We start from the raw sequence: 11,890 nt of genomic DNA, 5'->3' as shown, positions 1-11,890 counted from the left end.
TGGCATGCAGCTTGCGATTGCAGCGTGAGAAGCAGCTACCCAAGACATGAAACGTCGTCTGATGCTTAATCGATCTTGGTAAGAGCCAAGCCACACATCGATGCAACCTAATGGGGAATTCCATTGAGAGAACAGGAGCAGTGGCGTCGTACAGTGAGGAGTAGGTGACAGAACACTTGGGGGCATGCGGGAGCAGGGCCACTGCACCTGCCATGAATGCGGCACGAGCCCGGAGAGCAGGTGGGAGAGGAAAAAACGACGAGGGGAAAACACGGTCCAGACCGGCTGTCCTGGCTTGTGTCGCTGAGATGGGCATACATGATAGCATTTATCAGTTAAATAAGGGCGATCCGGCTACATTACTTGCAGTAGCAGCAATATGAGGCCTGTCTGCAAGATTGACGAGTGAGAAACAGGCGGTATCACTACGAGGGCCTCTAAAATACAACAAAAACAAGTAACAGAGGCTATTTTGCTCATATGCACCATCTCTCGGGGTGAGGTAGAGGTTAAACTGCCGGCTACTTGTTTTTGTAGTCTCTGGTTCGAATCTCCCCGGCGCCGTTCTTTTTTTTCTCTCTCTCTCTCTTTCTCTCTCTTCATCCTTTAGCGTTTTTGAGAACTGAGAATGAATATTTCAGTAGAAGAAACACCCCCGCCCCACACAGAATCGTTAAATGACGTACAACCAAAGTGGGAAGCTCCTTCACTGGGTCTGTTTACTGAACGGCACCGTTGATTCTGGGCATGGAGTTCAGTGAAAGTAAAGCCCCTCCATTATGGGCAGGGCCGCGGCGGAGGGGCTTTAATTTAGAGCAGCCCCGCGGCGGCGCGCGCCATGTCGTCACTCCATGTACCGTAATTACCCGATTCTAACGCGCACCCTTTTTCCGGAAAAATAGGCCGAAAAATCGCATGCGCGTTAGAATCGGATACGAAACCGAAACAGCGAAAATTTCGTCCCACCCATCGCCATCGCCATCTCAAGATGGCGCCAAAGCCTTTAGCAACATGGAGGAAGACTTTCTCCATGTTTAGCAACAATTTTTTGAACGGAGGACGCACAAGCGCCTATGGTTTTCTATCGGCGTTCACACAAATCGTCAAATCGTTCCACTTGTGTACTTGATAACTGCAATGGCAGCAGCGGCTCTCACACGTTCAAAACGAGCGGTAGGCTGAAGTGTGCGGCTCTGGAGAAGCTCACGGGATGGGCGTGCGAGGCATGGGTCACGATCCCATTGACCATGGTTGAACATTCGTTCGGAAGTGTGGCATCGCGAACGCTCTTGGCGGCACCGAGGACGAGATGTTGTGGTCAGCGGAAAGCGACGAGGAGTGAGATGAGTGAGATTACCTTGGGAAATAAATCGCCCATTTCTCCCGTATTCGTTTGTCTGGGTTATAAAGTTCCGTGCGCGTTACAAACGGAGGTGCAAGTGTTTTTTGTTTTGTTGCCAGGAAAATCGGGTGCGCGTTAGAATTGGGTAAGTATGGTAGCTCAGCCGGGCGAATATACAGCGTCCTGCCGAGGGAGATTTCGCGTTGCGCGAACTTCGTCGTGAAAGTTCGCTCCACGTATTCCAGCCTTTAGGCATCCCAGAAATCTCTGCGGAAAAGCATGTGTGAGCAAAGCCGGGCAAAGCACGTGTGGCGGTGCGAAGCATTCGCATGCTCGTAGGGCTCGCTGCCCATTCCACAAAGTTGCAAATGCACGATGGATACCGCCACGCTCCCCGATACAAGGGAGCAAAACACACACACACACACACAAAAAGGGGAGGATATGACGTTAAAGGTCATGTGACTTCCTTCGTACTGTGCTCACTCCGCTTTTCAAGCGGGAGCAGATCGAACTGCTCGCACTACCACTGGATGACAGTGCTCCCACTCCTGTTCGACCACTGAAACACGCCTGCTCAGGAGAGAGCACTTTCAGAGTGCTTTTGAGTGCTCCTGCTCTCCCAATGGAATTCGCCATAAGTGTCATTCCCTATCAGTTTGGTAGCACGGACAAAGAACTACTGAAGGTTATTCAGGATCTTCATATTGCAAGCTGTGCTGCCAAGGTACTGCCCCCCTACTCGAGCCGGAATAATGCCCTCCTCAACATTATTTCGGGCAAGGTACGCGGCTGCCATTACGGCCCTTTGCACAAAACAAAATGTGCTTTTAGGCAAAATGACATCAGGAACAAATGCTTGTAATCTAGGTTATGACTTTTTGGAAGCCCTCACTCATTAGCTCAGTATGTGTTGGGATAGAGGCCACATTCCGAAATAGTGGAAAAGAGCCAAAAATATTTTCATCCCTAAACCTGAAAAAAAGCTTACGATTGAAATTCTCCAGCCATTATCTCTCATTCCATGCGTGGGAAAGGTTCGTGAACATGGAGGAAAACTCTCTTTCTGCATACCATGATCAGTTTCAGACGTACACTTTCTACAAAGGTTAAGGCAGCACAAGCTTTAGCTAACAGCCAAACAAGGAGTCACATTTTAAGCACATTGGACATTAACCTTCCTTGCAGCACGACTTTACAAGTAGCTATTCCTACAACGCTGAGATTTCATCCTCATTCCCCCTTTTCTCGTGAAACGCACCCCAATTACAACGACGAGCGACGATAGGCCAGGGCCCAAGCTCTGCGCAAACGCTAAGCTAAATGTGAGGACGTGGTTTACAGGGACGCAGGCAACTATTTTCGTCTCGACGTAATATTAGTTGCTGTAGTCAATAACCAGGGAAACTCCATTGCCTCTGGCCCGCTTCATACCCCAGTGGTGTATGAAGCAGCAGCCATTGCACTGGCAATGGTGGCCTTCACAAAAATCAGAACAGTAAAAAAATTCAGGGAAGCTTGCGCTCACGTGCAAGACTTGATCATTGACGGACACAAAGTTGAGTTTTAGTGTCGTTGTGGTGCCGTGGTTGACGTCGGCGGGATGGCATTTCATTACCTTACGTTGAGCAACGCCCGAGTGAGCTCGTCGTTTTCGTCGACGTTTTCTTGTGCCGCCCTGTAAGCATGACTTATCGTCTCTAGCAGATGCTTTGCACGCCGAGCCTGTTGAAGCACACCGGCCTCTTCCTTTCCTCGGCCATGCCAACTATCTGCGGCCTATCCACTATCCGCGACAAACTATGCACACGTATCAAGGCACGCGGGCATGAATGGGTGTGCATTTTTGTAGTATTTTAAAAACTGCGGACACCATACAGAAACAATTTTCTCAACAGCATCGCTGTTAATTAAAACCTCCAAGTCTGATATCCTAAATTTCTCCCGGAACAGATTTCCGAAGAGGCGTCTGCACCTCTAACTTTTGGCTTCAACCCCGGAAACGAACCAGCAAGTTACATCTAATCTGGACCGCTGCCCTCTTTGGCATGGCCAGGAGTGAATCCGCACACAACGCCGCTTGCGGCTTCACCGACCAAGCGCACGTCAATCTGGACGGTGGCTTCATCTCACTGTCGGGCAGGAACAGAGTAGTGTCCTACACGGATATCCCCAACCACTGTCGGCTGACCTGAGCCTGTATCCCTCCCGGGAATCTGTGATTTGGAGACACCTCCAGACAAATTCGTGTCGGAGCTTAATTGTCTACAGCTACTGTTACCCAAGACAGGTAACAGTAGCTGTCCCCCCCACCCCTCCTGCAGAGTGCCATAGGTGCCAGGAACGCTGACATGCTATGTCAGCGTCCTTGCACAGCCACACCAAGTTGCAATGTTAATAGCCGTGAGCAGTGGGAGACCGAACTGCACAGCTCCTACTTGGGGAGAGTAGAACAAGGGTAGGAGCAGTAAGCACCCTGGAACTATCATCACATCTGTCTCTGGCCCTCCAACACCTTTCACCGTATGAATTGTTCCAATTTTTACTGCCCCATTTGCTCAATTCTTAGTTCCCACCCATTTTAATAAAAGGTGTATTGAATGTTAAATACTCCAAATCTTTGTGCATCAACCGGAAGTGCATCTATCGTAAGTGCAAGGGGCATGAATAAAAGGGGATGCTTAGAATAAAAAAAAATTACAATGTAGCAGTGAGTCTGTTAATTTTAGCATGTTTTAGCTATGATGGGCATGTAAATTGCTTTTCAGTGATGCTGTGTGCCAGATACTAAGTTCCCTTCTATGTACACAATGTCGAGTTTTTCCCAGCAGAGTCCTGGGTATCGCGTTTACAATAGTGAAAATTCACTATCTGCTACCGTACTTTTTTTTTTGTAGGTCTTTAAGCAAAGCCTGCAAAGCTGTTAGTAAGCAACAGGTTAGTGGGCAACAACAGAAAAAGTTTATTCAGCACACAGTATGTCATTTGTGATGTCACTGCTTAAAATGATATTTGCATTTTCCTCATGCTAAAAAAATCACAGCAACTGGACAGTATCATACACAGAAAAGTGTTGAAACAGTTCAAAGAAATAGGCATTTAAAGGCATTATACCGACAGGTAATAGTTTTCTGGTAAATACACAAAATAATGTCACACTCTTAAATTAAAAAGATAATTGAGATTGATGTGATTTCTCTAACATAGCACGTTAATAACAACTGAACAAGACGACGAGCTGCAGGCTTACAAAATTGCTTCACCGATGCAGTTGTTGGAGTGAGAAAAGAAATCGGTAAATACAGGATGTGTTGAGGACAAGTGACCATCAATACGAGACGTGCCCAGTAAGTGCAGTCTTCTGCTGAATGGCAAACACGCAAAAAAAATGACTTGATACACTTAATTTACGACTAAAAACAAACTGCAAAAAATGCGAGTATAATCAGATTGCAAGGTAAAACTGACAGGACTAAATTCCTTGGCAAGTTGCAGTATTCCAAAATGGTTTTACCAATGCTGCAAATATAACCCGCCGCGGTGGCTCAGTGGCCAAGGCGTTGTGCTGCAAAGCACGAGGTCGTGGGTTCGATCCCCAGCCACGGTGGCCGCTTTTCTGATGGAGGCGAAAAGCAAAAACTCCTGTGTGTGCGAGATTTCGGCGCACATCAAAGATCCCCAGGTGGTCAAAATTAATCCAGAGCCCTCCACTACGGCGCGCCTCATCACCTGCGTTGCATCGGCGCGGTAAACCCTACAATCAAGAATCATCAATGCTGCGAATACAGGAGGTAGTGACCAGAATGACCACTGGTACTAGACATATCCACTGGCTGGGTTATGGGTGCACATTAACGTTCCTGTAAATGTCTTTAGAACAGGAAGTAAGGGACTGTTTCGAAGAAAATGGCATTCATTGTTCATGCCCATCACTTTAGCTGACACTACTGTGGAGAACAGGAAATTAAAAAATCCACGTGCAGTTCCACATATCATTCAACAGACTTGCAGCTACTTATTATGAGGATTCCCTGCAAACTAACAAGGGTTATGTTTACAACTATGACCAAATTTAAGACATTACTTGAAAAAGTGAAAATTCTCTGAGACTTGTCATAGTAAATTGTTTTGTTGTTTTGCTTACTCTGCTTAGCTGCAAAAACTTTTTAACAGATTGCAATACAGAGTCTAACGCGAGTTCAGCATGTTTGTTCCAATTCTCCAGGCTCTTTTGAAATAAAGTTGCATCGCAAAGGTGGTCAGTCTCGTATTTTACTTTCCAGAGTACCTAGGCCTGCAGTCCTTGCAAAGCCAGTTTTTCTTTTTTGGTACACACTTTAGTTTAGTGCATGCCAGGTGAAAAAATTTTCCTTTGCAGCCTGCATTCTGGCACTCTACCATCGTTCCCGATCTGGTGCCACCACAGTAGCAGAACCCCACGTCTTTGTCCTCGCCCCCCTTTGGCTGTTGCCCCATCCCTGTCCAGTATTTGAAAAGGATCTCTGGAAGCAACACTTGCTCAAAAAACTGCTGGCATTTGTTCACAATCTCGTTGCAAAAGGCAGAGTCAAACTGTATCCTTTCAATGTGGCAGTCTTGTACTGTCCACACTACAAAGTCACAATAGCGCAGCCCAGTGGCAAACATCTATACTTGCACCTGATAGAAGTACTGATGCCCTCGGTTTAGTTGAAGGCGGCCACCTGAACCCTGGGTCAAAATACCTTGCGTCCCGCTACAAACGTCCGCAACACATTGTGCTGTGTAAGGGCACTTGATCTCGAGTGCACCCTTGCCACAGCACTCACAGGAAATCACCCCATCAGGTGATGCCGCCAGGAAGGGGTACTCAGAACAGATGTGCAACCCAGATGCAGTGCACTCAAAGTTGATGTGAGAAGATGACACAGTTGACACATACTGCCTCCTGGCTACATCCTCCTTGGAGTGCCCCCATTCAGTTGCCCGAGAGGAAAAGGTGGAAGCCTCCGGGTAGCACATCCTCTTGACGAGACTTAGAGATGGTTGCGTCAGTGACGTGTGGCATGCAGCTCGAGCATTGGATGCGGTTACTCTTCCTGCTCGGAAAGCAAACCATGTCGTCGATTTGGCTTGCTCTCTTGTTGTTTTCTCAACAGCACGGCAAACCTGCACATTATTAATAAGTACCCAAAGCTGTAGCAAATTTTCTCGCTGTCAAGCTAGTCTTTTATTTTTTTTAACATTTCTGCAACAAGCTGGCTTTTTCCGAAACTTTTAGCAAGGGTTTTATTGACAACCAAGGAAGCCAAGAACAGATGGTGGTGCCTGATTGATTGCATGTATAAGGATAAGCTGAACATAGTAGTCCAAAGCAAGCATACCTCGTGTATGAAAAACCAGATCATTATTCTGCGTTAATATTGTTGGTTATGATACCAACAAAATAAACTTTAAGCACTTGAATAACATGACCTCCGCACTTGCAACATCCCTCTCACTGCCTACCACTTAGTGCATTCATGCCCAGACAACCCTAAACTCTTCCTCAACCCATCTCCTGAGCAGTGCGAGTCTGTGCTTACCAGCTCGGCTCCGGAGCAAAAACAAGCTATGGTCGACCGGGCACCGGAATCAACACGGACTCCTGGACTTGGGAGCCTGATCGCAACCAGTCTTACTCATTTCCCTTTATGATAAATAAATGTTTATCTCCCTCTCCCTTGGGTGTCAGAATTATTTATACTTCTTTAAGACAAGTGTTTTCAAGAACTACTTTCTTCACTGCCATTATTTTGGCTTCTCCTGGAGCACGAAAAATCGTGCAAGTGTTCCCAGTCACTTGCACTGTTTTGTTGCTCACTTCAGCCTTGAGGGGTCCATTTTAAATAAAACAGTTCGGACTCTGCCAAGAAGGCTGTTGATGTGCTCTTGGCCAGTAGCTTTATTTTCCTACTCTTAACAAGTAAACTTTAAAAAACTGAAATCGATATCCTGTTTCAGGAAGGGGATGTAGTAGCATTTAATCACTTCTTCAGTCCATTTTCTCCGACACTGATCGGCAACACAGCATCGACCAGATATCTAATTCTACCGACGCGAGTCCAAATTTTATTGGTTACGAGGAAATCGTTTCCATGCTTCTCAACCTAAAGCTAAAGTCATCACCAGGGATAGATAATATTCCAAATTTTTTTTTACTGTTACGCAGAATCACTTGCTCAATTTCTGGCAATTATCTTCCGCACTTCCTTCCGTTTTGGTGTTGTACCCACTGTGTGGCGGATTGCACGTGTCGTCCCAGTCTTTAAAAAGGGTGATCGCGCCGTTCATACAAATTATCGCCCGATTTCACTTATCAGCTGATGCTGCAAAATCATGGAGCACGTTCTTTCGGACTACTTGACTGATTTCTTGAACCAGCACAATATTTTAACTCCATTTCAGCACGGCTTCCGTAAAGGTCTTTCAACAACCACCCAGCTTGTTAGTATCGTGCACACATTCTCATCAATTGTCGATCAGTCAGGCCAAATTGATGTCATTTTCTTAGATTTCAGCAAAGCATTCGACCGAATTTCACATTCAGGCCTTTTATTTAAACTAAATCAGATCAAAATTCCCTATCAACTAATTAATTGGACTGCCTCGTATCTAAAAATGCGCAAGCAATTTGTTGACAAAACTGGTCATATTTCAGAAAACGTCCCAGTAAACTCGGGAGTACCTCAAGGAAGCGTCCTAGGTCCATTGTTATTTTTGTTGTATATCGATGACATAACTACATGTGTCGACGAAGGCGTTGGTATTCATCTATTTGCTGACGATTGCCTTTTATATTCAGCTGTAAATTCTAGCAATGACCAAACTACTCTAAATAACAGCTTAAATGCCATAACTAACTGGTGCGACACCTGGGATATGAAGCTAAATCACGATAAGACAGTAATGATGCGAATAAGTAATAAAAAAAGTCCTATTTTATACCAGTACTTAATTAATTAGAGGCGTCCAAATATCCCAAGCTAGCAGTTTTAAGTACCTCGGCGTCACATTTACTAGCAACCTTACGTGGTCAACACACATAGATACTACTTGCGCTTCAGCCCGACGTAAACTCGGTCTTTTGAGGCACAAAATCAAGAATTCACCGTCCAATGTCAAGACTCCTTCCAAGACCCCTTCTAGAATACGCAGCTATTGTTTGGGATCCTTACACAAAAAAGGACATCAATAAACTCAAGCGAATTCAGAGACTTGCTGTACGTTTCTTTTATCACCGTTACTGTCGTAATGATTCCCCAACCAATTTAATGAAACTAAACAACATAATGACACTGCAAGCTCGCCGGAAATTAGCTAGACTTAAGTTTCTCTACCAACTCTGGAACCGCGAATTTCTACTTCATCCTTCATTGTACTTGCAGCCTCTTTCATCCCGGCCAACCAGGAACTATCAGCCTCTAAAATTCACTCTGATTTTTGCTCGCACAAACAACTACAAACACTCTTTCTTCCCTCGTACTATAAGTGAATGGAATGCGCTGCCTCCCGAAATGTTTGCCAAGAAATGCACGTTCCTTCACTGAACGGTTACAAGATTAGTTCTTTCACTAGATTTGTATAATGACCCCTCACCCCAGCCCCCCCCCCCCACACACACACACTTTTTCTTTTGTTTTTCTTTTTTTCTCTGACGTGTTTAATCACACGTGCATCTCTTGGTGTTTTCCCCCCTTGCCTTTGCATTTTTGTGCAATGCACTTCTCTATGTTTACTCTTGATGTGTATTTTTATCTCAATGTAGCATTTCATGTACACCCCCACTCCTGCTTGGGCCACCTGTGGCCTGCAGTATTGAATAAATAAATAAATAAATAAATTTGTTGGTGATACATAAGCACTTACATCTTCTTCAACAGCAAAGCTTGCGGAGAACTTCCGGCACTCTTCAATTACGGCATCCTGTTCTTTTGGACAATCTCTTGACAGGCCTCCAAGTACGGCTGAAGCGTATCTGACGGTAGTTGGTATGAATTCGTCGTTGTAGCCTTCAGTCACTGCGAAGATGGCTGCCCTCGGTTCTGCACTGCTGACTTCCTTCAGGAATGAGGCGAATTCCTGGTCTGTTGGCTTGGCCACCAGTTGCACCTTTTTTTTTGTTGCAGGCTGGCTGCTCGTATCAAGGCGTCTCTTCTTGGACTTTGCAGATGCAAAGTCTATGCTTGAAAGTGGCACGCATGGCACATTTTTTATGAATGCAGGAAGCCAAATGTTTTCCACATCAGTGCTTGCTTGGCCACGGTTGAATTTTGAAACTGCTTTTACGTAGTAAAGCACAGCTCCTATGTGCGAGCATGCCTCACCAAGTCCAGCCATGCATGTGCAGTGGGCAAGCTTCACAAGACCATCATGCCGAATCAGAAGCCACGGCTCAAGTTGTCGTGCAGACAGGGCCTGGGAATGGTTGACCTGGTTAAAGAGAAACAGAAAAATGCATAACATCGTCGTCTTTCACTCTAATAATGTTTATCAACACAATAACATCGAATCATTTTGCATGCAACACATATGACCAAGTGACTGCTGCATGGCTTGCAGCATTCTGGTGGATACCAGAAAAATAATGTGACATAAATATCTCACGAGGTCTGCTAGCTTTAAAAAAAAAAAAAAAAAAACAGAGGCAAGGCTGCAGTCCTACAAAACAATTTTAATGAAGCTCCTCTTCCTCTAGTAAATGAGCATACTTTGACTTAGCACACAGAACATGCAAAATTCGTGAATTTACTGACAAGACAATGGAAAGGGAGGTCCACCAGTGCATAATTTCTCGCTCCTAGGGGTGTACAGCGGAACGCCTGCTGATGTGAAAAATTAAGGGGGAGAAGATACGGGAGGCAAAGGAGAGATAGACAACAAGATAATAAAACAAAATGTATTTCAGACAGACGTGTTGCTGGCGAGTTGGTACATATGACAGAATTAAGATTTAGCGCAGCGAAATACACGGACGTTGTCGCTGTGCTAAATCTTAATTCTGTATTTCAGAGCCTCCAGTCCACGAAGATGATCACTTTCGTGGACTGAGGGAGCCAACACCATTTCCTCTCGCAGTGTAGATCTTAAATGCCAAAATAGTTACCTTGGTGACCACAATGACGTGCTCTCCAACTTGTCGCAGTTTTGGTTCTTGCACGAAACCACTGGTGAGGTAGTTGTGCGATTCAAGCGATTTCACAGCTTTGAATTCTTCGTGCGTCAAGTAGCCGGTGGCGTGCACTAAGTAGTCCTTAATGTCTGATTCGTCCACTTTGGGTACAAGGTGCCCGCTCACCGAAATCAACGAAGTTTCCTCATCCGTGAACAACAGAGGGTCTACGCCGCCGCACTCGGCTACTTTCGCTTCGTAGCGCTGCCGGGCCTCCTGGTCCAAACTCTGCCCGTAAGAGCTGAGCAGTACAGCTGGTGGACTAGCCATTAAGCCAGCAAATCCCCATACGGTCTAACGCATTAGTGGCACACCATCAGCCGTTCAACGATAGACGAGAGATAAGCACCACACAGCAACACGCGAAAGGCGAAACTAAGAAACGCGCATGCGCGAACGGGAGCGCGGGAAATACGCGCTTGCTTAGAACGCCGGCGCGGGTTTTCGGATATCCCGATGTGCCGTTCGTTCTGAGCGCGCTATCCTTCGCCCGCACACTTGCTAGCAGTGCTCGAGCAATTATTGTGCAACCGTTCTTGGACGTCGCCAGCGATCATGGTTAACTGCATCGTCACTGGATGCAAGAACAGGTCGCATTCAAAAAAAAAACAGAGTGAGAACGTGAGAAAGGTCGGCTTCTTCCCTGTGCCAGCGATCATCCGTGGGCAATGCAGCCGGACGCTGGAGCTTTCTACAAAGCGCCGCGACGAATGGTTTCGCCGCCTCGAACGTGCACGCGACAGGACGGCTACTCATTACAGAGTATGCAGTGACCACTTCGTCTCGGGTAAGTGCAACCACAGTCGCTGCTTGGAACAAAGCGTTAATAGTTGTCCCAACAGTGCCTGCTTTGCGACTCGATTTATGAAAATGTTTCAAACAGGTCCGCGCACTTTCGAAGCGGCGTTTAAACATTTGGAGCTTTCAGGAGAAAGTGGAATAATGGTCAGTTGTAATTCTAATACTTGCAATTTTTAGGGTGCATAAGTGTAGTGTTTCAGCAGCCTGTTTCAGGCGCCGCTCCATGGCTTGGGGTTGAAATGGAGGCCGTGATAAATCCTCGTCTGCGTCTGCATTTTCTGGCTTTTTAGCTTCGGCGGGAAGTCTCGCGGTGTGTTCTTTGGAAACCGGCGTGGCGTCCGCCAACGCTAGTAGTCAAGTCGGTCGTAGTTGTAGTCCTCAAACGTGCCATTGCGTCCTCTTCAACATATGCGTAGTCGGAATGCCGTTCGATTTTTTCGAACGAAATCCAAATGTAAACACTTGCGGCAGGAGCGATGGCGCGTGATGCGCGGAGAAGTGAAAGAAGCGAGGGAAGCGCGCTCGCGCTATGTTGTACGTTCACTGCTCGCTTCCAA

The sequence above is a fragment of the Haemaphysalis longicornis genome, unplaced genomic scaffold, assembly GCF_048455015.1.
Source record: "Haemaphysalis longicornis isolate Haplotype H1 unplaced genomic scaffold, Haemaphysalis longicornis Haplotype H1 scaffold_10, whole genome shotgun sequence".
NCBI classification, from domain to species: domain Eukaryota; kingdom Metazoa; phylum Arthropoda; class Arachnida; order Ixodida; family Ixodidae; genus Haemaphysalis; species Haemaphysalis longicornis.
The sequence above is the reverse complement of the archived record's forward strand: the minus strand, read 5'-3'. Positions refer to the sequence as shown.